Here is a 21,822-nt window from a genome sequence, read left to right on the forward strand (position 1 = left end):
GACTATGACAAACTTCTTTTTTTTTTCTTTTGGTTTCCAGCCCTACTTTTTGCATTCCTCGGCTTTTTCCAGCTGTGTCCCAGTTTCAGAATATTAAAACAACAGACCATTCACGCCATCAAACAACAACCAGTAAACCCATACTACTGTAAAAACAAGCAATCCAAGGCGGCTAATGCAGTCCTAACAAATGCACAAGCTTTTCCTGACAAAAAAAGACCACATCACAAGCTAAATAACTCATTTATACAGTATCCAGACACCACAGACCTGATTTTCCTCTCTGTCCCTTCCTCATATCTCGTCAATATCCAATAACACACCAAATCTAATCAATGAATCACCCAATTCAATCCTACAAGCCACAGTCTACAGAACTTAATCTTCCCTTCACAGGACAAACGGGTCACTATTCTTACCCTCCAACCAGAGCTCTCAAAATATTTACAAGTTATTGGAATCCCACAAACTCGTAAACTTCTGCAAATAAAAGCATGTGTAGCTTTGACACATCCAAGTGTTCAACAACTCACCCAACAATAGCTGTCCAAACTGCTCAAAGTGGGGCTCAACATTTAAAGGGACAGTTCGCCTCTTTTGACATGAAGCTGTATGACATCCCATATCAGCAACATCATTTCTGAACATCTTCTTACCCCCTGCTGCGTCCTGTGAGCAGAGTTCCAGCCTCGTTTTGGTGTTGATGAAGGTAGTCCGGCTAGTTGGCTGGGGTTTAAAAAATAAAGCGTTTTGCTTCTCAGAACAATATGCGTTCAAAAGAGTATTGTTTCTCACAATCTCTTGGCCCTATTTTCTCTCCCTTCGTATCACTGCCTGCTGCTACCTGCCGACAGCCGCGCCTGTTACGGTGTTTGCTGCTCGGTCTGCACGGTATACACAGCACATAAACAAAAGAAAAGGAAAGAGAAGGAAAGGAAAGGAAACAAAAAGAAAAGAAAGGAAAGGAAAGGGAAAGAAATGAAAGAGAAGGAAAGGAAACAAAACAAAACAAAAGGAAAGACAAGGAAAGGAAAGGAAAACAAAGGAAACAAAAGGAAAGGAAAAACAAGGAAAGGAAAGGGAAAGAGAAGGAAAGGAAACAAAACAAAAGGAAAGGAAAGAAAGGAAAGACAAGGAAAGGAAACAAAACAAAAGGAAAGGAAAGGAAAGATCTGACTTTTTCCTGGAGAACGATTTTGTGATGCAAATGTATTACTCTGTTGAACGCATATTGTTCTGAGAAGCAAAACGCTTTATTTTTTAAACCCCAGCCAACTAGCCGGACTACCTTCATCAACACCAAAACGAGGCTGGAACTCTGCTCACAGGACGCAACAGGGGGTAAGAAGATGTTCAGAAATGATGTTGCTGATATGGGATGTTACACAGCTTCATGTCAAAAGAGGCGAACTATCCCTTTAAGGCTCCAAATGACTCATCCGCAGTGGTGGGATTCGAACCCGGCACTGCCACCTTTGGGTCCTTAATCCCGTCAGCTCCAGAGAAGAAGTGCTGCGGCACTGAATGAGAAGACCGACAGATTCAAACTATCCACCAAGAAGTCAACAGAGCTGTGCGATTACCCTTTAAGAGACTTTAAGTTCTACTCCAAAACAAACACGCTCATTAAAACTATCTGCTTCTCTGCAACTAGCTCTGCTGAAACCAGAGATAATGATTCAATGAGCTGATGGAAAATAAGGCTGTGGTTGAACTTGGCAACGTGTGTGTTGTGTTTCGTTCCCAGCTGTAAAGATAAATTATTTCTAATCTAATAACGCTGCCTGCACTCTCCTCTGCAACGCTCACCGAGACTCGTTGCTGTTGTGGTATCGAGACCAGTTCGCCATGCCAAAACGATGAGTGAAAAAGAATTAAGTAATCACAGTTTGGCACCATATGAAAGTCAACAGTTATTACACCAACCCAAAGTATCCCGTTTCTATATTAAGCAACACTGACAACACAGTGAAAAGGAATTTTTAAAGGGAATACAGAACCAGTCACTAACATCTGCGGCTTTCTTTGCTCTCCGACAGCCAAAAACTACCAAAACATCAAGCAACGGGTCATCGATTCCCCTCGATCCTGCAGGACACCATCATTCAGCCAGCTATCCAACTCTTAAACAGTAGTTTATCAGCCAAAAAGACTGATTATGAAGGTAAACTCTCCATTCTCAGTCTTCATTCTAAGAAACATCAACAGACATGTTTATCTAAGAGGCTCTAAAAAAAAGGAACTAGTATACTGATTAAGGAAATCCACAGACGGAACAATCAAATTAAGAGCCCCAGAGAGCTTTTTGGGGGTTTTCTTAGTAAGGACTGTGGTTTTTCCTTCATCGAATGCCTGAATGAGGCGAGAGATGAGGTGCAACTTCACCACTAAACGTCAGCAGATGCTTTACAGAACTCCTTCATCCTTCGTGACAGGAGATCTTCAGATAAAGTTTGTTTACATGCGCTTCACAAGAAAGAAAAAGCAGTTTATTAAAAAAAATAACTGACCAGACCGTATATTTTATCATTCAAATGAACCAAATAACCAACAAACACACTGAAAAAAGTGACTTTTTGGTGAAGTAAACTCTATTAGAGTAACTTTCTACCTTGTATTTTTAAGATTCAGTAAGAACTAGAGCTTCTTAAGTAAAATTAAACATTTTATTAACATAATACCTGAATTATGGGGGAAGAGTAAGTTTTACTTAGGTTTCCTCATACAATTTAAATGTGTAATAGTTGTATGTACATAAACCTAGAAATACTACATAAACTTTCCTCTGAAAGTGTATCGTTAACATCTACTAAGTTACTTTATAACAGCAAATACTACAGATATACTGTATAAAATTTAGGCAAGGCAAGTTTATCTGTACAGCACAATTCAACTACAGGGCGATTCAAAGTGCTCTACAGAGACATTAAAACAGTAGAAATAAAAAGCACGATTTAAATTTTAAACAAAAAAGAAAGAAAGAAGAACAATAGATAAAATCAGTAGTTAAAATGTGATTAAGTTTGAAAATTATGTTGAGTATGAGTAAAAAGATGTTCCTGCCTATGAAAAACAAGTAGACTTTACTTCATTTGTTTAAATAAATATAACTTAAAACTTAGATTTAATAAGTAAATGTTACTTAATAGCTTCAAAACTGTTATGTTTTATGGTAAGTAAAATTTACTTGATATTGCAGCATTACATGTTACTTAAATCATTTGAGTGCAAATACTTACAAAGGGTTTTTTAAGTAAATCTTATGAGTAGTTTTTTTCAGTGCAGCAGATTTCAGGAACGACTTTTAACATCTCGGCCCATTTTCCCTCCAACAAACACTTCCTAATCTATCAAACCTGTATCTAAAGCCTCCACAGATTCTGCACAGCCAGCATTCAGTAATTGTGTCCCGAGGTAAACTGATCACAAAATATGCGGGGTAGATTTTTTAGGATTTTACGGCGCTGCTGCTCTGCTGAGAGGGAAAGAGAGAGAAAGGAGGGAAAATGCCCAGTTATAATTCCACTGTTAAGCTGCTCATTATAAAGCCAGACACCGCACACACCGACACACACAAACACGCGTAGGAAAACACACGTGAAACATGCAACTCTGCCCCCTCGAGTCCCTAAACACACACACAAACACACGGTTAGACCACAGAGGAATTTCCTAGTTTCATATAAAACTGATAATGGGATGTGTCCCAGCGGGAGTGGAAAATCAGAGGTGACTTACGAGCCTCCACATTCCAGCCTCACACACACACACACACACACACACACACACACACACACACAGCTCTTTCTTCTGTCACACACACACAAACACACCAACTTTCACAGCTCTGGGGAAGAGGAGAGGAAAGAGAGAAAATCTGGCAGAGGGAAAACAGTTAACTCCTCGAAGTTTCCATGTCTTCACGGCGCTGGGCCTCTTTATCGTTTTTCTTTCGTTTTGACGGAGAGGGGGAGAAAGGGGGGGAGGCAGCTGGGCCTTTCCTCGGTGGGTCGGGAGTGTGCGTTTGAACATGTTGCTGCAATGTGTAACGCAGTTACTGAGAAGGAAGAGGAGGAAAGAGGGAATGTTGGACAGGATAAAGGGACAAGATGAAGCAAAAGGAAAGAGGAAGAGGTGAAGCAGGAGGGGAAGAGAGGATGGACGATGGAGCAAACACTGGGAAAAATGCCCCTCCAAAAAAAAGTTTAAAAAAACAACAAATACAAGACGTTTTTGCTTGAAATAAGCAAAAAAATCTGCCAATGGAACTAGTGAAAATCGGCTTGTCAAGATTTCTTGAAATAAAATGTGATATTTAGGACATTTGAGATAAAAGTGATCTTGAAATTAGCTTAAAAATCTCTTCAAATGTCAAAAAAAGCTTGTTTCATATGATATGCGACTCAAAACTATTTGTTTTCAAGACTTTTTCATTTAACAAGATATTCCAGATGTATTGTCTTCAAACAAGTCCCTATATCTGGCTGAAATGGTACTTGTTAGGCAGTTGTGTCTGATATTAAGTGTAATGAGATATTTTGACTAGAAATGAGACAAATATACTTGGTAAGACTTTGATTTTTTTTCAGTGAAGGGAGTATGGGACGAAATAAGACGACTGAGGGTCCACCAACCACTTCATCACTATATTCCCACTTCACGTCACTCTTTCATCATCATTTTATGTCTCATTTCTTCATCTTCCTTGTTTTTTGATCCTCCATCAGTCCTTCTGTCACCCCCCTCATCCCCTTTTTCTGCTCAGCCACCTTTCCCCTCTTTATTCTCCTCTCAATTAATCCCACTTCCCTTTAAATCCCAGTAAACTTCCACCACTTCCTATCAGAAACAGCGACTCGAGTCGACTCGAGTCACTGTGACTCGAGTCGCTGTTTTGATGACTTGTGACTTGACAAAAAATAAAAGACTTGAGACTCGACTCGGACTTGGAAGTTAAAGACTCGGGACTTGACTTGAGACACGATGACTTGAATGACTTGAGTGTTATTCAGTTCATGTTTTCAGTTTGAATATAAAATTAATAAATTAATAAAAAAAAAATAATATCGATTACCCGGTAGGAGAATGGCGTCATGATTGGATCCCTACCCTGTCAGTCAGTCATGCCCTCTCTGCATACTTTAAATGTTTATTGGAGAGAATAAACTCATATCAGATATGCATCAACATGTCAGCGGGACCGAGAGTCGTTGTCTTCGGCTTTCATAATCACCATTTTGACGGCAAAAGACGAACAGCACAGTGCAAGACATGCGGCATCAACATCTCAGACAGCCAGACGACAACTTCCAACTTTGTTCGTCATTTGAAGATCCATTCTGACCAGTAAGTGCTCATCAAATTAGCTAATATTATCCTGTTAGCCTGGTCGGTAGTTAGCTAACGTTAGCTTGATATGATACGGGGTGGACAGGTTGGACACATTGGCCAATGATGTTTACTGACAGTTACTTATATCTTTGTGTTTTCACTTTATTAAGATCAGATTCTGCAGGTAAAATTGCAATAATAAGGTGACTTTGACTTGCCCAAGAAAAAATGACTTGAGACTTACTTGAGACTTGCACATGTGTGACTTGGTCCCATCTCTATTTCCTATTGTTATTCCTGTTTAATTACTCTTCCTTTTCATGAACTCCTCCTACATTCCCCTCCATCCTTCCTTTAGTTGTCCTCTTCCCCCTCCCAACAAATTAAATACTTCTTTTCTTTATTTTTTTCTGTTTCACCCATTATTCTATTTCCATCCTTCCATCTGTACACCACTCATTCCCGCCATCAACAAGCTTTGTCCGCCAGGCGACCAGAGGCTATGATACGCTGCCACTACCTGCTGTGTGTGTGTGTGTGTGTGTGTGTGTGTGTGTGTGTGTGTGTGTGTGTGTGTGTGTGTGTGTGTGTGTGTGTGTGTGTGTGTGTGTGTGTGTGTGCGCGTTGGCAGCGTTGGCAGCACAGAAGGTGTGAGGGGCTTATACCTGCAGAGAGAGCGAGATGAATGCAGAGAGTGGCGTAAACTGGACGTCAAGGTGATGCAGCCACCTGTCCTGCTGGAGCTCACAGAAGAGTGTGTTTTTATTTTTTTTTAATTTTCCATTAACCATTTTGTACAAACATATGCAAAATTCACTCTTTGTCCTGTTTCACATCTCATTACTATCATATTTACACAGACCAACCTACCGTAAATATACCGGCTGTCTACTCCGACTGACACAAGTCCTCGATATAGGCAAAAGTAAACAAGAATATGTTTCTCACAAATATCCATTAACCTCACTCAGGGATTATGGTTATCTTTAACAACATCTATGACCATGTAAATCCGCATTAATTACGGTGTAAGGAACAACAGTGAACATCGGAAAACGAAAACACCAACTGTGTTATGTATCTGTGTTACACACACAAAGTGTGTGTTTTAAAGGAGGCTGGGAGAAAATGGGTTATGTTTTGGAATGTAAATCTAAAGTTTAAGGGAAACACACTAAATTCACAACAACAAATGAGCAAAAATGGGATTGGATGGGGGGAAATCCCAATCCAGCCAAGAGACTTAATCCCTCCAGCAGGACCTGGGTCTGCCTAGGGGTCTCATCCGGTTTGGACGTGTCCGATTACCCGACCTGGGAGGCATCTCAGATAGATGCCCGGACCACCAGAGGAGCAGCGCCTCTACTCTGGGTCCCCCATCCACCCAAAGCTTGCAGGAACTCTCTGCTCTCCGTTCACCTGACGGACCGATGCCCACCGTGGCTGCTGGCCATGTGACCAAAGTTCTGCCCGAATGGGCCATGACAGCAGACCCAGAAACCCCCCACGGGACCCCCCGAGGGACGCAGCCACATGGGAAAACCCATGGTGTGCTCCATGTTTGTGTTTTTAATATAATGAATCAAAATTATCTGAAAGTTACAGGTTAACAGGATCTGTCGAAGCTCAAATCAGCCAAAAAAAAAAGATCTAAATATTAACAGATATTTTCCTTAAAAAGAAAATTCAGGTTTATAAGAAGCGTTCAGTCAGTAGCTGTGTGACTTATGCAACTTCCTGATTCAGCTTTGACTCACTGAAAGGTCAGATTTACTTCATTTTTCCCTCCCACCATGAATCTATAAGGCAACAAAACTCGTCCTCACCCAACATACAAAACAAGAAAACATTATATAACAAGTAAACAACATATAGCTGCATTTTTCTGATGAGAAATTTGGCCTTTTGATAAAAAAAGGTAGAGAATCTTGGGTAAACAGTTGGGAGTGACTGTGGCTGTGGACACTGCAAAGGATGAGCTGGTCTGCAGGATGATTTTCATACCAAAATGCAAATGAATGAAGAATAAAGCATTCATAAAGCTAAAAACAGAGGGAATTATCTACATAAATGTTGCCTCCAGCGTGAGCCCTTTGCAACAGTGAAGTGCTAAAAGTTTACAACTTCCGCTTCACGTATTTAAAAGAAAACAAATCCTTCTTTGCGGGAGCAGAACCCCAGAAAACTCCCGACTCTAAAGTTATTTATCTGGTTTTAAAGAAGACGCCGCCATCCGCAGCTGAAGCAATCAGCTGTCGCGCGTCGCCCACTCACCCAACTCCAGAGCATCTCAGCGCACGAGCACCAGCGCACACGTGCACACACCGAGGCAGAAGCAGAAGCAGCACACTTCACTGTCTGAGAATTTGTGAATGGAAAAATGGTTTAACACAGTTGGCGGGGCGGCAGCACTTCCTACGCTGCCTCCTCCGAGGGGCTGATGGTGCATGGCTCTGTCTTCCTGTCTGGCACCTGTCTGTCCGTCTATCTGCCCGTACAGCAGCTCAATCTGCCCCACTGTGTGACCGCCTTGTTTTATTTGACTGTTTTTTGACTTTTCTATTCGTATGAAAGTTTCTTCTATTCGTCTGATTTGTATTCACTCGTCCCTCTGTGCTCGAGTTTCTGAGTGACTTCCTCTGTCTGCCTCTCTGTTTTCTTACTTCCCAACCTCCCCCGTCTGCCCGACGGCCCGTGTCATGTTTGTATCTGTCTGTCACTTTATTTGTCTTTCCATCTACAGCATTTAACGAGCCGTCTCTCCCTCTCTCTGGAAAAAGAAACATGTTTTCTGCCTGTCAGAGAGTTTGTATGATGCGGTGAAAACCATATTTTAGTATAAATCAGATGATAAATCGCTTTATCTGAAAGTTAAGAGCACAAAAACCTCAAAAATTAGCAGATTACAGATGGGAGGAGAAATGAGAGAAAAAAGGAAAGGTGACAAAAAGACTTTGAGGGGTTTGCTTCCAACAGATGTGACAGAAAGCTGAAAGAAGAGAAGGAAAAATGAACAGGTCCGAGGGGAGAAAGGGATGAAAGAAAAGAGGAGGAAGGGTAAAAGAAAATGGAGAAAAGGATTTAAAAGGAAAGGGAGAAAAGAAACAACGCCTGAATGTTTCTGTGTGGCGACCCTGGCTTAATGGAGGGAACTTACACCGCTGTGTGAGACAGTCAGCTGTCCGGTGTGTGCGCGCCCGTCCATTAACAACATCACCCGGGGAAGGGATAGGGGGTGAGGGGGTGAGGGGGGGTGAGACCGAGCAGGTAGAGAGAGACGGATGGACGGTGGCAGAAGTGTGAGAAAACAGAGGAAGCAGAAGAAAGAGACACATTTCTGATAAAAGTGCTTTATGCTCGAGATGTCAGGCACACTGTCATTCACGGCTGCTGCATCGCCACGACAACAGCAGGCGAGGACATCCCCCCCGGCTGGGTTGCAACATAGAGAAAACCATGCAATCACACACAAACACACACAGGAAAGAGCCACTTTAAGGGAGTTAGAAAAGGAAAGCAGACAAATAAACGACTTTGAACCAACCTGGCCGGGTCTCTGTCTTTATCACCAAAAGCATTCCTCTGTTTTCACACTACCTCCTTCCATCGCCGCGGTAACATACACGCCGACCGGCCGAAACCTCTCAGACACACTTTCTCTCACTGTGTAAAACACACACACACAAGTTTAAACTCCCATTAAGTCCAGCTCGTCAGCAGCCATCCATTCATCCATGCTTCCCTGGGCTCCTCTGTCCGCCCGTCACCGAGCGTGTTTACATCTGACTCGTTCAGCAGGCAGTCTGTCGGAGGGGTCGGAAGTGAGCGTGCGTGCGTACGTGCGTGCGCCCGCGTGTGTGTGCGAGTGCAGCAGAGTGGGAGCCCTAGAGAAACACTCCTCTTGCCACAGGAGTAAAGCCCAGGCGTGACGCAGAGCCAGAAATAGATGGAGGGGCCCCAGCTGGGGGGGAGGCGCCGGGCCGACGCATACGGCACTTTAGCAGGGACGTGCACACACACACAGCACATGCACTGTACATACATTTACAGCAGACACATTTAAATGCATGTAGGTGTTTGTGTTTGTGCATTTTGTGGCGTTTCTCTTCTACAAAGTGGAGTTCAGTGCAGACCACGCTGTTGTTTTTGGACATTTTTACAAGGCAGAAGATAATACTGATGACAAACAGGAACAACAAGAAGTATAAATGCATGTTGTGCCTCCCGCCAGAGGCAAGAAAGCAGCCCGGAGTCTGGAGATAAGCGTGGGTCTGATACCTCAGAGAAACAGACATGTCAGACCTGACACTGAAACAACTTGTCTGCGTACCTTCTGTCCTTCGAACCGGGAGCAGAAGGGCTACAGTTCTCACACCGTGACAAAAACAAAGCTTAAACCCTCACTTTAGTGGAATCATGTTCAGCTGTTTACAGACTGTTCTGTAAGTAAAGCCAAATTACCCATCAGTGCAGAAAACGACTCAGAAGCCGGTACAGTACGTTCACCATCTGATAAAAAGTCGTCTGAGACGCAGGAAATTTGCAGCCACGATGCCCGTGTTATCAGCCTCTTATTACATCCTGTTGAACAGAAATCAAAATTACGCCTGCGATGTGAATTAAACTTTGGCTTAGCCGCTCTCCCCTGCCTTTCAGACTCCTTGTGGAGTTTTCTTAGTCTCTGCTGCCCAGCAACAACCACCGTGCACCTCTACTTTTACTTGCTTTGCAGTCTGCATCTTCCCTGCCTTTGCTGACTGGCTGCTGTAATTCTTGGAACATTAGCACCCCCTGTAGATAGGCTGAACAATGTAAAACAACCCCCCCAAAAAAACGAAAAAAAAAAAAAAAACTCGGCTCCTATAAATAACTGCTTTACAGCTCCGCTCGGGACGGAATTCACACACATTTATAGCTTTATTACGAAGGTAGAAATGTACGAGCACAGCGGGAACCCACCGGCAACACATGCAACTTATCTGTGTGCATGTCCTGCTGTGCATAAATATTACTTTATTATTATTATTATTCATGCATGCACAGTGGGCCAGCCTCAGGTCAGGTGTTTGCATGCACTTACTGTCTCTCTGTGTGTGGGTACTATGAGTTTGCATGTCCCACGGCGTGGAATATTTGCAAACCCCAGCACTTTATAGCTCGTGCTCAGTTTAACAATGAAGCACAGTATGATGTACTGTCACATATAAGCAAAGCCAGACACGGTTTGACGAATGATGCACCTGGGCAGCATGCAGCACGGTCTCATAACAGAACAGCTCTATCGGAACACAACACAGAATGTGGCAGTTTTGTGATGGAGGCTGTAAAACAGCGAGAAGGGACGTGCCACTCCACGGGCTCTGGGATCATTCTAAGTGTGAACAGACAAACTAAACATGATGTTTTCTTAGGCAGGAAGTCTTTTTCTTCTCATTTTCATCCATATTTTGCGCCCACTCAGAGTTACCCGCTTCAGAGGGTAAGAAACACACTCCCTCACCTCTGCTTATGGACTCTGTTGCTTATGGTTTCTGCAGAGACAAAGAAACTGAGACACATGCCAACAGAAAAGACCAAACCCTACAAAAAACGGAAAAATAAAAGTTTGGAGCGGTCACATTTTGACTTTAAGTGCGTTGGAAGTTTGCTTTTCATGAATAAAACTTCTAAAAGTGTCGTAAATTTCCAAATCCTTTGAAATTAGTATTCATTATCTACCCAAGCAGCAAACAATTGGTGGTATTTCAGTTTAGAGACGATGAAACACGATGAAAACACTCAACATGTGGGCCCACACACCCAACAGATGCCCGTTCTCTCTCCTAAGCATCGACTGCTCATCTATAATTCAGAGCCTCATTGTTGACCAGCAGCTATCACACAACAGAGACTTAAACATGCAGACACAAACACGGTGAGTTGGGATTGCTGGTTATGAAACGGCTGCTGAGACCAGGGCTTTGCATGCATCCGAGCCGCGGGAGTGCAGCTTACATAAACGCTTGATCCTATCTGGACTGCTCTGTCTGAAAACGTATAATCTGCCTCATTAGGATGGAGTGAGGAGGAGGAGGAGAGTGGCAGGACGGACGGATAAGTGTCAGAGATGGACCGATAGACCAAAACACATCTCAGAACCCTTCGTCGTATGAATATTCAAATACCACAGCTCTCACAAGGCTTTCACACTGCTGCCTCCAACGTTATCGCGTATCATGATGTGCGGGAACATTCAACCACTGTTCCAGTGAATTAATCCCAAGTAACCGCATCCCAAAAGACGCCGTCTGACTTTTTGTGGCAGTAATTTGATGAGTCAAAGCCCGTAATCATAGTGTGAAGACAGGAAACCTCCTCTTATCTCAGACCAAACAATGAAATTAGCTTTAATAATAGATTTTATGGCTCCTTTAGCCGACTTATTGCCAAACAGGAGTTACTGTAACTGTCAAAAATGGATGCGTCTCCCTGTCACACAACTAGATCCAGATCCATTTACCTTGTATATGTACAACATGAAGTAAATCTAGGTAGGACTCAAAATGATGCTAATAAAATGCTTCAGTTGATCATTTTAAGTGTGAACAGACAAACTAAACATGATGTTTTCTTAGGCAGGAGGTCTTTTTCTTCTCATTTTCATTCATATTTTGCCCCCACTCAGAGTTTTTCATGGTATATTTAAGTAAATTAGCTTCTACACTGGAAAAAATGCCCCTCCAAAAATAAGTTAAAAAAACAACAAATACGAGACGTTTTTGCTTGAAATAAGCAAAAAAAAAAATCTGCCAATGGAACTAGTGAAAATCGGCTCATCAAGATTTCTTGAAATAAGATGTGATATTTGGGACTTTTGAGATAAAAGTGATCTTGAAATTAGCTTAAAAACCTCTTCAAATGTAAAAAAAAAAAAAAAGCTTGTTTCATGTGAAATATGACTCAAAACAAGATGTTTTCAAGACTTTTTCATTTAACAAGATATTCCAGATGTATTGTCTTCAAACAAGTCCCTATATCTGGCTGAAATGGAACTTGTTAGGCAGTTGTGTCTTATATCAAGTGTAATGAGATCCTCAATGAGACAAATATACTTGGTAAGATTTAGATTTTTTTCAAGTGTAGTTGTGCCATAAAACGATTCTTAGCCATAAAAATTGACCCAACTGAAGTCAAGATGATAGCACACCTGTTTAAAGCTGCTTAGAAACCCACAACGCTTCGAGCTAAACGGTTTTAACAGTATGGATTCAGCTCACTTTGTCTGGGAACACGAGATCATTTTCAAACTTTCAGCAGCTGACTGCTGGAATTTGTTTGAGGAAGTGAAACTGGGTCAGTCAGTGCATCTAAACTGAAAATCATGACAACATAATCGTCCTCACAGCAACTGATGGAGTTCAGGGAGACGCTGAAGCAGCATGAAGTGGAGGCGAGAGGGAGGCCTGGTCTGCAGGTTATCAGGAAGGACGCAGAGACTGAAGCAGGGAAACGTGCCAGTGAAGCACAGAACAGAAATGACTTCATTGTCTTTCATAGGCATTACAATCCTCTCGCTCGTCTTTGTTAATGGAGGGTATTAATTTCCTATATTCTATCTTTACTGCATTAATATTTGATGATTAAATATGGCTCGGGGGGTCTCAGGCTTGTAATCAGCCAGGCTCCTTCCCGGCCTTTGTTTCTCTGCTGGTTTACGTTCCATCTCCCAAAACGTTTTTTACGCAGCCTGTGATGCTCAACCCTCACGATGCCTTCGCTTCTGTAGCAACTCTAAAGCACGCACCAGATTTGCTCTGACAGCATTTTCCTGGCAGTTTCATCGTCACTTTTACAAGATTCCCCGGGTTTGCCATCACTTGTTTCAATGACTGAAGGCGCCACGATGTGTCCTGCAGCACTGGAAGCAGTCAGGTTTTTATCCGAGCTAGTAATCAAATCCTCGGACATAAAACACCTTTCAAAGTGCTTCAAATGAAAGTCTAAATTCGATTGGAATCCAGCGTGAGAGCAGTGTGTGGCGGGGAGTTTTGGACCATCTGTCGGCTGTATTAAAAGATTTTGACAATACTCAAAGCACAGGGACACAAAAGCCTGAATTACAGCTTCCAACTGATGGAAAGATGTCCTTCATTTTGGTTTTTAGACATTGGGTAGTGTGAGTACTTATAAGAGTTGATACCAGTGGACGGTGGTCAGAGCGCTCCGAGTTTGGAGAATCCCGATAGCCAAACCATGCAAAATGCCGTTTATGAACACAAGAAGAGTAGATTTTGTGAGATGCATCTCCTCCCCCTGGCATCTGAAGTGTCAAAATGGCATCTTTTAATTTGAAACTGGCATAGTATAACACATTTTAGGCAGAAACTAGGGCTGTTAAAAGTGTGTTTGCACAACAAATGTTATGGCACTTTCATTCATATGGCAGCACATTTAAAATAAAACTAAATGCTAAAAGCTATACACTACTTTTGGATTCATTTTTGGATTTTGCGTACAAATGCGATTAATCGTGATTAATCAGGGAAATCATGTGATTAATTAGATTAAACATTATAATCGTTGCCCAGCCCTGGTCAAAATGGCATATTTTAAGTTGAAACTGGCATAGTATAACACATTTTAGGCTGAAACATAACTTAGAAGTCCAGTTGATGATAAAACACTGAACAATGAGGCAAATCCAACAACCAAACTTTTTGGTTGGAGCCTGGAAAAAAGAAAGAGAAGAAGAACGGGATTTGACCCTGAGGGACCATCACTGGTTGCAGCAAAGAAGAAGAAGAAACCGGCCGGATCATATGTGACATGCAGCTGAGCACTCTGGACGCATCAATGCAACACGAGCTCATCAGTGACGCCTAATTATTTCTGTACATTTCTTCTTGCTGGTGTAGATTGTAATTATTTCCACACAAGCTTTTGTTTGCGTTTTTGTTATTTCCACGTCGGTTAATGGAGTTTGTTCACACTTATCCACACGTGTTCGCCTCTGTTGGCCTAAATGTAAGTTTATTTTCAGGTCAACAGTGAAATCCCAGAGCCTGTGAAGAGGTTTGCTGAGTTCCTGCACGTTACGCATCACTGCCGGCGCCGCCACACATACCAGCTTTTCTCTAGTTTCATTAAAAGTGGGGAGAACAATGGCCGTTTCCAGCGAACATTCAGGTTCTGCTTCCACAGACCACACAATCACTCTCACGGCTGGGAGCTGTAAACATTATGCATTTTTCTTGGCACAACACCAGCTAAAAATCAGGCTACAAAGCTTCTGGGATGTATTTACACAGCTTTTCTTGATATCTGAGAAGGCCAACACGATCGAGGTGAAAAGGGGTTCTTATCCGTTTCAAAAGGTCACCGTTGTTTTGGGCGGTGCGACATAAACTACAAGCATCCAGGGCAACTTAACTGGTTCATTTACCGGGACAACAGCCATCTCGTCTGCACATGTTCTTCGTCTCACATCAATCAAACTTAAATAATTCTCAATTAGTACTTCACTGGTTTCCTAAAGCATGCTCACACCTGCATGCAAACAACCGAGAATGTCTGCAAGTACCCACAAGCAGAGTGGTGCACACAAAAAAAGAGTCGCCCAGTTAGAGAAACATCATCTTAGCATTTGTTTCTGCAAAAAGACCAAAATTAACCTAAAGCTGCATCAACCAAAATCATTATATGACTGTTTGTCATCCCTGGAAAAAATCTAAGTCTTACCAAGTATATTTGTCTCATTTCTAGTCCAAATATCTCATTACACTTAATATAAGACACAACAAGCACCATTTCAGCCAGATATAGGGACTTGTTTTAATACAATACATCTGGAATATCTTGTTAAATGAAAAAGTCTTGAAAACAAATTGTTTTGAGTCGGATTTCATATAAAACAAGCTTTTTTTACATTTGAAGAGGTTTTTAAGCTAATTTCAAGATCACTTTTATCTCAAAAGTTCTAAATATCACATTTTATTTCAAGAAATCTTGACAAGCCAATTTCCACTAGTTCCATTGGCAGATTTTTTGCTTATTTCAAGCAAAAACGTCTTGTATTTGTTGTTTTTCTTACTTATTTTTGGAGGGGCATTTTTTCCAGTGATGAAGATAAAGAGGCGTGAAAGCCTGTATTTCAAGTCAAACTATGATCTTTGCCAAACCCTGACCTTAACTTAACCAAACCCGTGTCCAAGACAATAATACCGAGTTAGGGGGAAAAGGCGTCTCACTCTGGTGCATGTCGTGCAATTTATTCCATCACCATCCCTCCAGCGTCCTAATGTGGATTATGTTGCAGGCTGATAAAGGTCAACATTTGCATTTGCCGTCTTCATGAAACGTTGGCGCAGCCGATGCATTCGTGCACCGTAACAGATGAGGACTTGGAGCTTGAAATAAGCCTTCCGTCTTCCATTTAAGAAACATGGGTCACGGTCCTGCGAGTAGGATTTAAATGCTCACTGTTGCATTAGCTTTAGGCTACAAAATCACTTGGTTACGATTAGGAAAACATGTTTTGCGGTTAAAATACACTATTTTGCTTCTAGATTGCCATGGCAAACTGTCTAATGATAGATATATGAACGGCAGGAAACCTTTAGCTACAGTTTCACACCACAGGATCCTGGCCAAACATCCGTATGCCATGAATTGGGAGTGAAAATGAGCTGCGGAGGTATTTAAATCTATGGGAAGCAGACTCTTATAGGGATGCACCGTCAATTTTTACAAATGTTTAGTACCCGAACAGAGCTTTACTCAACTAATAAACTCAATTCATCTCACAGATGACTGTATAAAAAATAAAAAAACCTAGGTTGTATCCTGCCACATTCAGAAAGGAGGTATTGATCCAGGAAGTTTGAATCTATGAAGATGGTGCAGCGCACCTCATCCTTAGAGAAAGGCTGCTTTGTTGTGCCAGTGCTATTTATATCTAATCACACCCGCTTCATCCTGTTCCAGCCCAGTATTACAAGAAAAAGTGGAATACACACATTTTTCCACGACATGTAGTAGCTTTACAATCATTGGTTGTACATTTTTGAGATGGTAACTCATCCCTTGCCTGCAAGAATATCAAAATGTGTATAAGTTTGTAACCATCTTACCATGCATTTGACTGTATTGACATGCCCTCTGATCTCCCTTCTTATAAACATTTATGGTCATACAGCCAGAATTGGAAAGCAGACACACATATGTAGACACACATACAGAGAAGTGGGATCTTTACATGCTGATGAATCAGAATTGAAGCCGTGCAGGGAACAGAGCGATGGAAACTCAGTCATTGTGAAGCTGCAGATCAGATTGCCTCTTCAGGGTGGCAGGGGACTGAAGCCCATTAGAACCGTCACTGGACCACTTTCAGGGTACATCCCAGGGTCCAACAAGACAAGAAACCCGACACACTCAAACTCATGGACAGTTTTCAATCACCAGTACACCTAATGTGCATGTTTTTAGACTGAGGGAGGAAGCTGGAGGAAACCCACACAGGCCCAGGAAAGCCCCAGCAAAGAGTCAAACCAGAACCTTGCTTTGAGGTGAGAGTCCCAACCACCACACCGCCGTGCTCGTATACACAGAAAGGAAAAGATTGACAAAGTCTAAACATATTTCAAGCCTCGTTTCTTTGTGTCCGGCAACTCATGCCTGAAAGCTTCCAGCAAAGAATACGATATTTCTGAGACAGATCACCATGTAAAATACTGCCACGCTCATATTACACTGGAAAAAATGCTAAGTAAAAAACAAATAAAAGACGTTTTTGCTTGAAATAAGCAAAAAAAAAAAATCTGCCAATGGAACTAGTGAAAATCGGCTTGTCAAGATTTCTTGAAATAAGATGTGATATTTAGGACTTTTGAGATAAAATTGATCTTGAAATTAGCTTAAAAACCTCTTCAAATGTCAAAAAAAGCTTGTTTCATGTGAAATCCGACTCAAAACAATTTGTTTTCAAGACTTTTTCACTTAACATGATATTCCAGATGTATTGTATTAAAACAAGTCCCTATATCTGGCTGAAATGGTACTTGTTAGGCAGTTGTGTCTTATATCAAGTGTAATGAGATACTCAATGAGACAAATACACTTGGTAAGATTTAGATTTTTTCCAGTGTACTGGAGCCCTTTTTATAATATGAGGTGGATATAATAAAAAGGTAATAAAATGAAGAATAAACAATAAAGCAATCAGCAAATCAAACTGTTAAAAAAGGCCATTCAGGACAAGAGAGTTTAAAAAGAGGACATCGATCATCAGGCAAAGAGTCTCAGAATCGGGCGGCCCAAACAGCAAAGGCCCAGCTCTGCACGTCTATCTTGCAGCTCTAGAAATGCAAAACGGTCGAGCTTTAGTGTGGCGACGGCCTATAACAGCAGGAGACAAATTCCTACATGCAAACACGCATCTATACACAGCAAAAAGCTGCCTGCATCTTAGGAAGTAGAGCAGAGAGAAGGCAGGGCTGTTCTTTCCCCAGCAGAGTTCCCCCACAGCAAAGCAGCATGGGAAACATGCCCGGGTTCTGGTGAGTTCCTCTTCTAGCACCAATACTGTACAATACAAACAGTTCTCTCCTTCCAAACGTTCTACCTTTTAATGTCTTTTTTCCTTTCTTAGCAGCATGTTCTTATACGGAACGTCCGGCTAATAAAGCTCCACTTACTGTAGCTCCACTCTGAGACAGACAGGGACCACTTTAGCCTGTAAGCCACAGGAGGACCCAGAGGAGTGTTATGCAACTGAGCCATGCCAACACACACACAGACACACAAACACACAGGCCAGCTGTCCCCGGCTCCAGCAGTGAAAACTATCTCTGCCTATTTGTTTATCTCCGCTTTCCTCTCTTTTCCACCATCTCTCAATCCCCTTCATCTCGCTCATTTCTTCATGTTTTTTCAGGTGCCTTTTCGAGCGCCTTTGTTCTTATGAGGGATGCAGCAGACGGGGATATTCACGACCTCCACCTGTGACACAACAGCGAGCGTTTGTCATGTTCCTGCCTCGACACACTGGAAAAAATGCCCCTCCAAAAATAAGTAAGAAAACAACAAATAAAAGACGTTTTTGCTTGAAATAAGCAAAAAAAATCTGCCAATGGAACTAGTGAAAATCGGCTTGTCAAGATTTCTTGAAATAAGATGTGATATTTAGGACTTTTGAGATAAAAGTGATCTTGAAATTAGCTTAAAAACCTCTTCAAATGTCAAAACAAAAGCTTGTTTCATGTGATATGTGACTCAAAACAATTTGGTTTCAAGACTTTTTCATTTAACAAGATATTCCAGATGTATTGCCTTTAAACAAGTCCCTATATCTGGCTGAAATGGTACTTGTTAGGCAGTTGTGTCCTATATCAAGTGTAATGAGATACTCAATGAGACAAATATACTTGGTAAGATTTAGATTTTTTCCAGTGCACAGTTGTGGTCATGCATCTCTTTGTCTAACCTTTCTTCTTCTCTCCTCAAATTTTCTTTCATGTCGTCACCTCTGCTTTCTTCCTCCTCCATCACCTCACACCATCTCCCTTTCTCTCCCTCACTGTGTCACTCGTCAGGGTTTCATGTTGCCGGTGGCACCTGTCGCCCTCTGGGGGTGATGCAATGTGCGCACACACACACACACACACACACACACTAACACGGCTCAACTTACACGAAAAGCTGGTGTACATTATTAGAAGTCTTGCAGTGTGTGTCGGGGGCTTCCCAAGCATAACAGTGGCAACTCGCACACATGCCAGCGAGCTTCTCAGCGGGCCGAATGAAGACTAAGCTGCAACCCTCCGGTTGGCCCTCATTAAAAAGCTTGCTGCCTGCCTCAGTAACACACAGCAGTGGTTGGCTGCACAGGTACAGCAGACAGCAGCAGCTGACGTCACATCTTAAAGGTTACCACAAACTTTGCTGAGTGAAAGCACAGCAGATCAAGCCTGATTACTACAAAAAAGAAAGAAAAATCTGTCCCCCCCCCCCCAAACTGTAAATTAATTAAACTTTTTATTAAAGTTAACAAGCCAACACACAAAGGTTATCCACTCTGTTTAATTACAAATTCAGCTCAAACTGTTCCCTAAAGGCAACGAGCGTGACAGGTGCCGTAATGGAGTCGGTAAGGAAAGCAAACCAAATCAGCAGAGATGGCACCAAGTCACACATGTGCAAGTCTCAAAGTAAATCCCAAGTCTTAGCTTTCAAGTCTCAAATAAGTCTCAAGTCTTAGCTTTCAAGTCTCAAGTAAGTCTCAAGTCTTAGCTTTCAAGTCTCAAGTAAGTCTCAAGTCTTAAGTAAGTCTCAAGTCTTAGCTTTCAAGTCTCAAGTAAGTCTCAAGTCTTAGCTTTCAAGTTTCAAGTAAGTCTCAAGTCTTAGCTTTCAAGTCTCAAGTAAGTCCCAAGTCTTAGCTTTCAAGTTTCAAGTAAGTCTCAAGTCTTAGCTTTCAAGTCTCAAGTAAGTCCCAAGTCTTAGCTTTCAAGTCTCAAGTAAGTCCCAAGTCTTAAGTAAGTCTCAAGTCTTAGCTTTCAAGTCTCAAGTAAGTCTCAAGTCTTAGCTTTCAAGTTTCAAGTAAGTCTCAAGTCTTAGCTTTCAAGTCTCAAGCAAGTCCCAAGTCTTAGCTTTCAAGTAAGTCCCAAGTCTTAGCTTTCAAGTCTCAAAGTAAGTCTCAAGCCTTAGCTTTCAAGTCTCAAGTAAGTCTCAAGTCTTAGCTTTCAAGTTTCAAGTAAGTCTCAAGTCTTAGCTTTCAAGTCTCAAGTAAGTCCCAAGTCTTAAGTAAGTCTCAAGTCTTAGCTTTCAAGTCTCAAGTAAGTCTCAAGTCTTAGCTTTCAAGTTTCAAGTAAGTCTCAAGTCTTAGCTTTCAAGTCTCAAGTAAGTCCCAAGTCTTAGCTTTCAAGTTTCAAGTAAGTCTCAAGTCTTAGCTTTCAAGTCTCAAGTAAGTCCCAAGTCTTAGCTTTCAAGTCTCAAGCAAGTCCCAAGTCTTAGCTTTCAAGTAAGTCCCAAGTCTTAGCTTTCAAGTCTCAAAGTAAGTCTCAAGCCTTAGCTTTCAAGTCTCAAAGAAAGTCCCAAGTCTTAGCTTTCAAGTCTCAAAGAAAGTCCCAAGTCTTAGCTTTCAAGTCTCAAAGTAAGTCCCAAGTAAGTCTCAAGTCTTAGCTTTCAAGTCTCAAAGTAAGTCTCAAGTCTTAGCTTTCAAGTCTCAAGTAAGTCCCAAGTCTTAGCTTTCAAGTCTCAAGTAAGTCCCAAGTCTTAGCTTTCAAGTCTCAAAGTAAGTCCCAAGTCTTAGCTTTCAAGTCTCAAAGAAAGTCCCAAGTCTTAGCTTTCAAGTCTCAAAGTAAGTCCCAAGTCTTAGCTTTCAAGTCTCAAATAAGTCTCAAGTCTTAGCTTTCAAGTCTCAAGTAAGTCCCAAGTCTTAGCTTTCAAGTCTCAAGTAAGTCCCAAGTCTTAGCTTTCAAGTCTCAAAGTAAGTCCCAAGTCTTAGCTTTCAAGTCTCAAAGTAAGTCCCAAGTCTTAGCTTTCAAGTCTCAAAGTAAGTCCCAAGTCTTAGCTTTCAAGTCTCAAATAAGTCTCAAAGTAAGTCTCAAGTCTTAGCTTTCAAGTCTCAAGTAAGTCTCAAGTCTTAGCTTTCAAGTCTCAAGTAAGTCCCAAGTCTTAGCTTTCAAGTAAGTCCCAAGTCTTAGCTTTCAAGTCTCAAAGTAAGTCTCAAGTCTTAGCTTTCAAGTCTCAAAGACAGTCCCAAGTCTTAGCTTTCAAGTGTCAAAGTAAGTCCCAAGTAAGTCTCAAGTCTTAGCTTTCAAGTCTCAAAGTAAGTCTCAAGTCTTAGCTTTCAAGTCTCAAGTAAGTCCCAAGTCTTAGCTTTCAAGTCTCAAAGTAAGTCCCAAGTCTTAGCTTTCAAGTCTCAAAGTAAGTCCCAAGTCTTAGCTTTCAAGTCTCAAAGTAAGTCCCAAGTCTTAGCTTTCAAGTCTCAAATAAGTCCCAAGTCTTAGCTTTCAAGTCTCAAGTAAGTCCCAAGTCTTAGCTTTCAAGTCTCAAGTAAGTCCCAAGTCTTAGCTTTCAAGTCTCAAAGTAAGTCCCAAGTCTTAGCTTTCAAGTCTCAAATAAGTCTCAAGTCTTAGCTTTCAAGTCTCAAAGAAAGTCCCAAGTCTTAGCTTTCAAGTCTCAAAGTAAGTCTCAACTCTTAGCTTTCAAGTCTCAAAGTAAGTCCCAAGTAAGTCTCAAGTCTTAGCTTTCAAGTCCCAAGTAAGTCCCAAGTCTTAGCTTTCAAGTCTCAAGTAAGTCCCAAGTCTTAGCTTTCAAGTCTCAAATAAGTCTCAAGTCTTAGCTTTCAAGTCTCAAAGAAAGTCCCAAGTCTTAGCTTTCAAGTCTCAAAGTAAGTCTCAACTCTTAGCTTTCAAGTCTCAAAGTAAGTCCCAAGTAAGTCTCAAGTCTTAGCTTTCAAGTCCCAAGTAAGTCCCAAGTCTTAGCTTTCAAGTCTCAAGTAAGTCCCAAGTC

At 41.7% G+C, this 21,822-nt stretch overlaps 1 protein-coding gene across 3 annotated transcripts in view; it reads right to left on the bottom strand.

The window, feature by feature from the left end:
* The window catches only part of hivep2a (HIVEP zinc finger 2a), a 149,560-nt gene that overhangs the window by 83,350 nt on the left and 44,388 nt on the right, over positions 1-21,822 (bottom strand). The window contains exon 1 of one of the 3 annotated variants that reach the window (XM_075459598.1): positions 8,876-9,163. The exons of the other annotated variants lie outside the window; for them this stretch is intronic. The gene's annotated coding sequence lies outside the window, so the exon portion shown is untranslated. Of the gene's footprint in view, positions 1-8,875; positions 9,164-21,822 lie in introns of those variants that run through there. 3 annotated transcript variants of the gene reach the window in all.

Source organism: Odontesthes bonariensis, chromosome 24 (assembly GCF_027942865.1).
Source record: "Odontesthes bonariensis isolate fOdoBon6 chromosome 24, fOdoBon6.hap1, whole genome shotgun sequence".
NCBI classification, from domain to species: Eukaryota; Metazoa; Chordata; class Actinopteri; order Atheriniformes; family Atherinopsidae; genus Odontesthes; species Odontesthes bonariensis.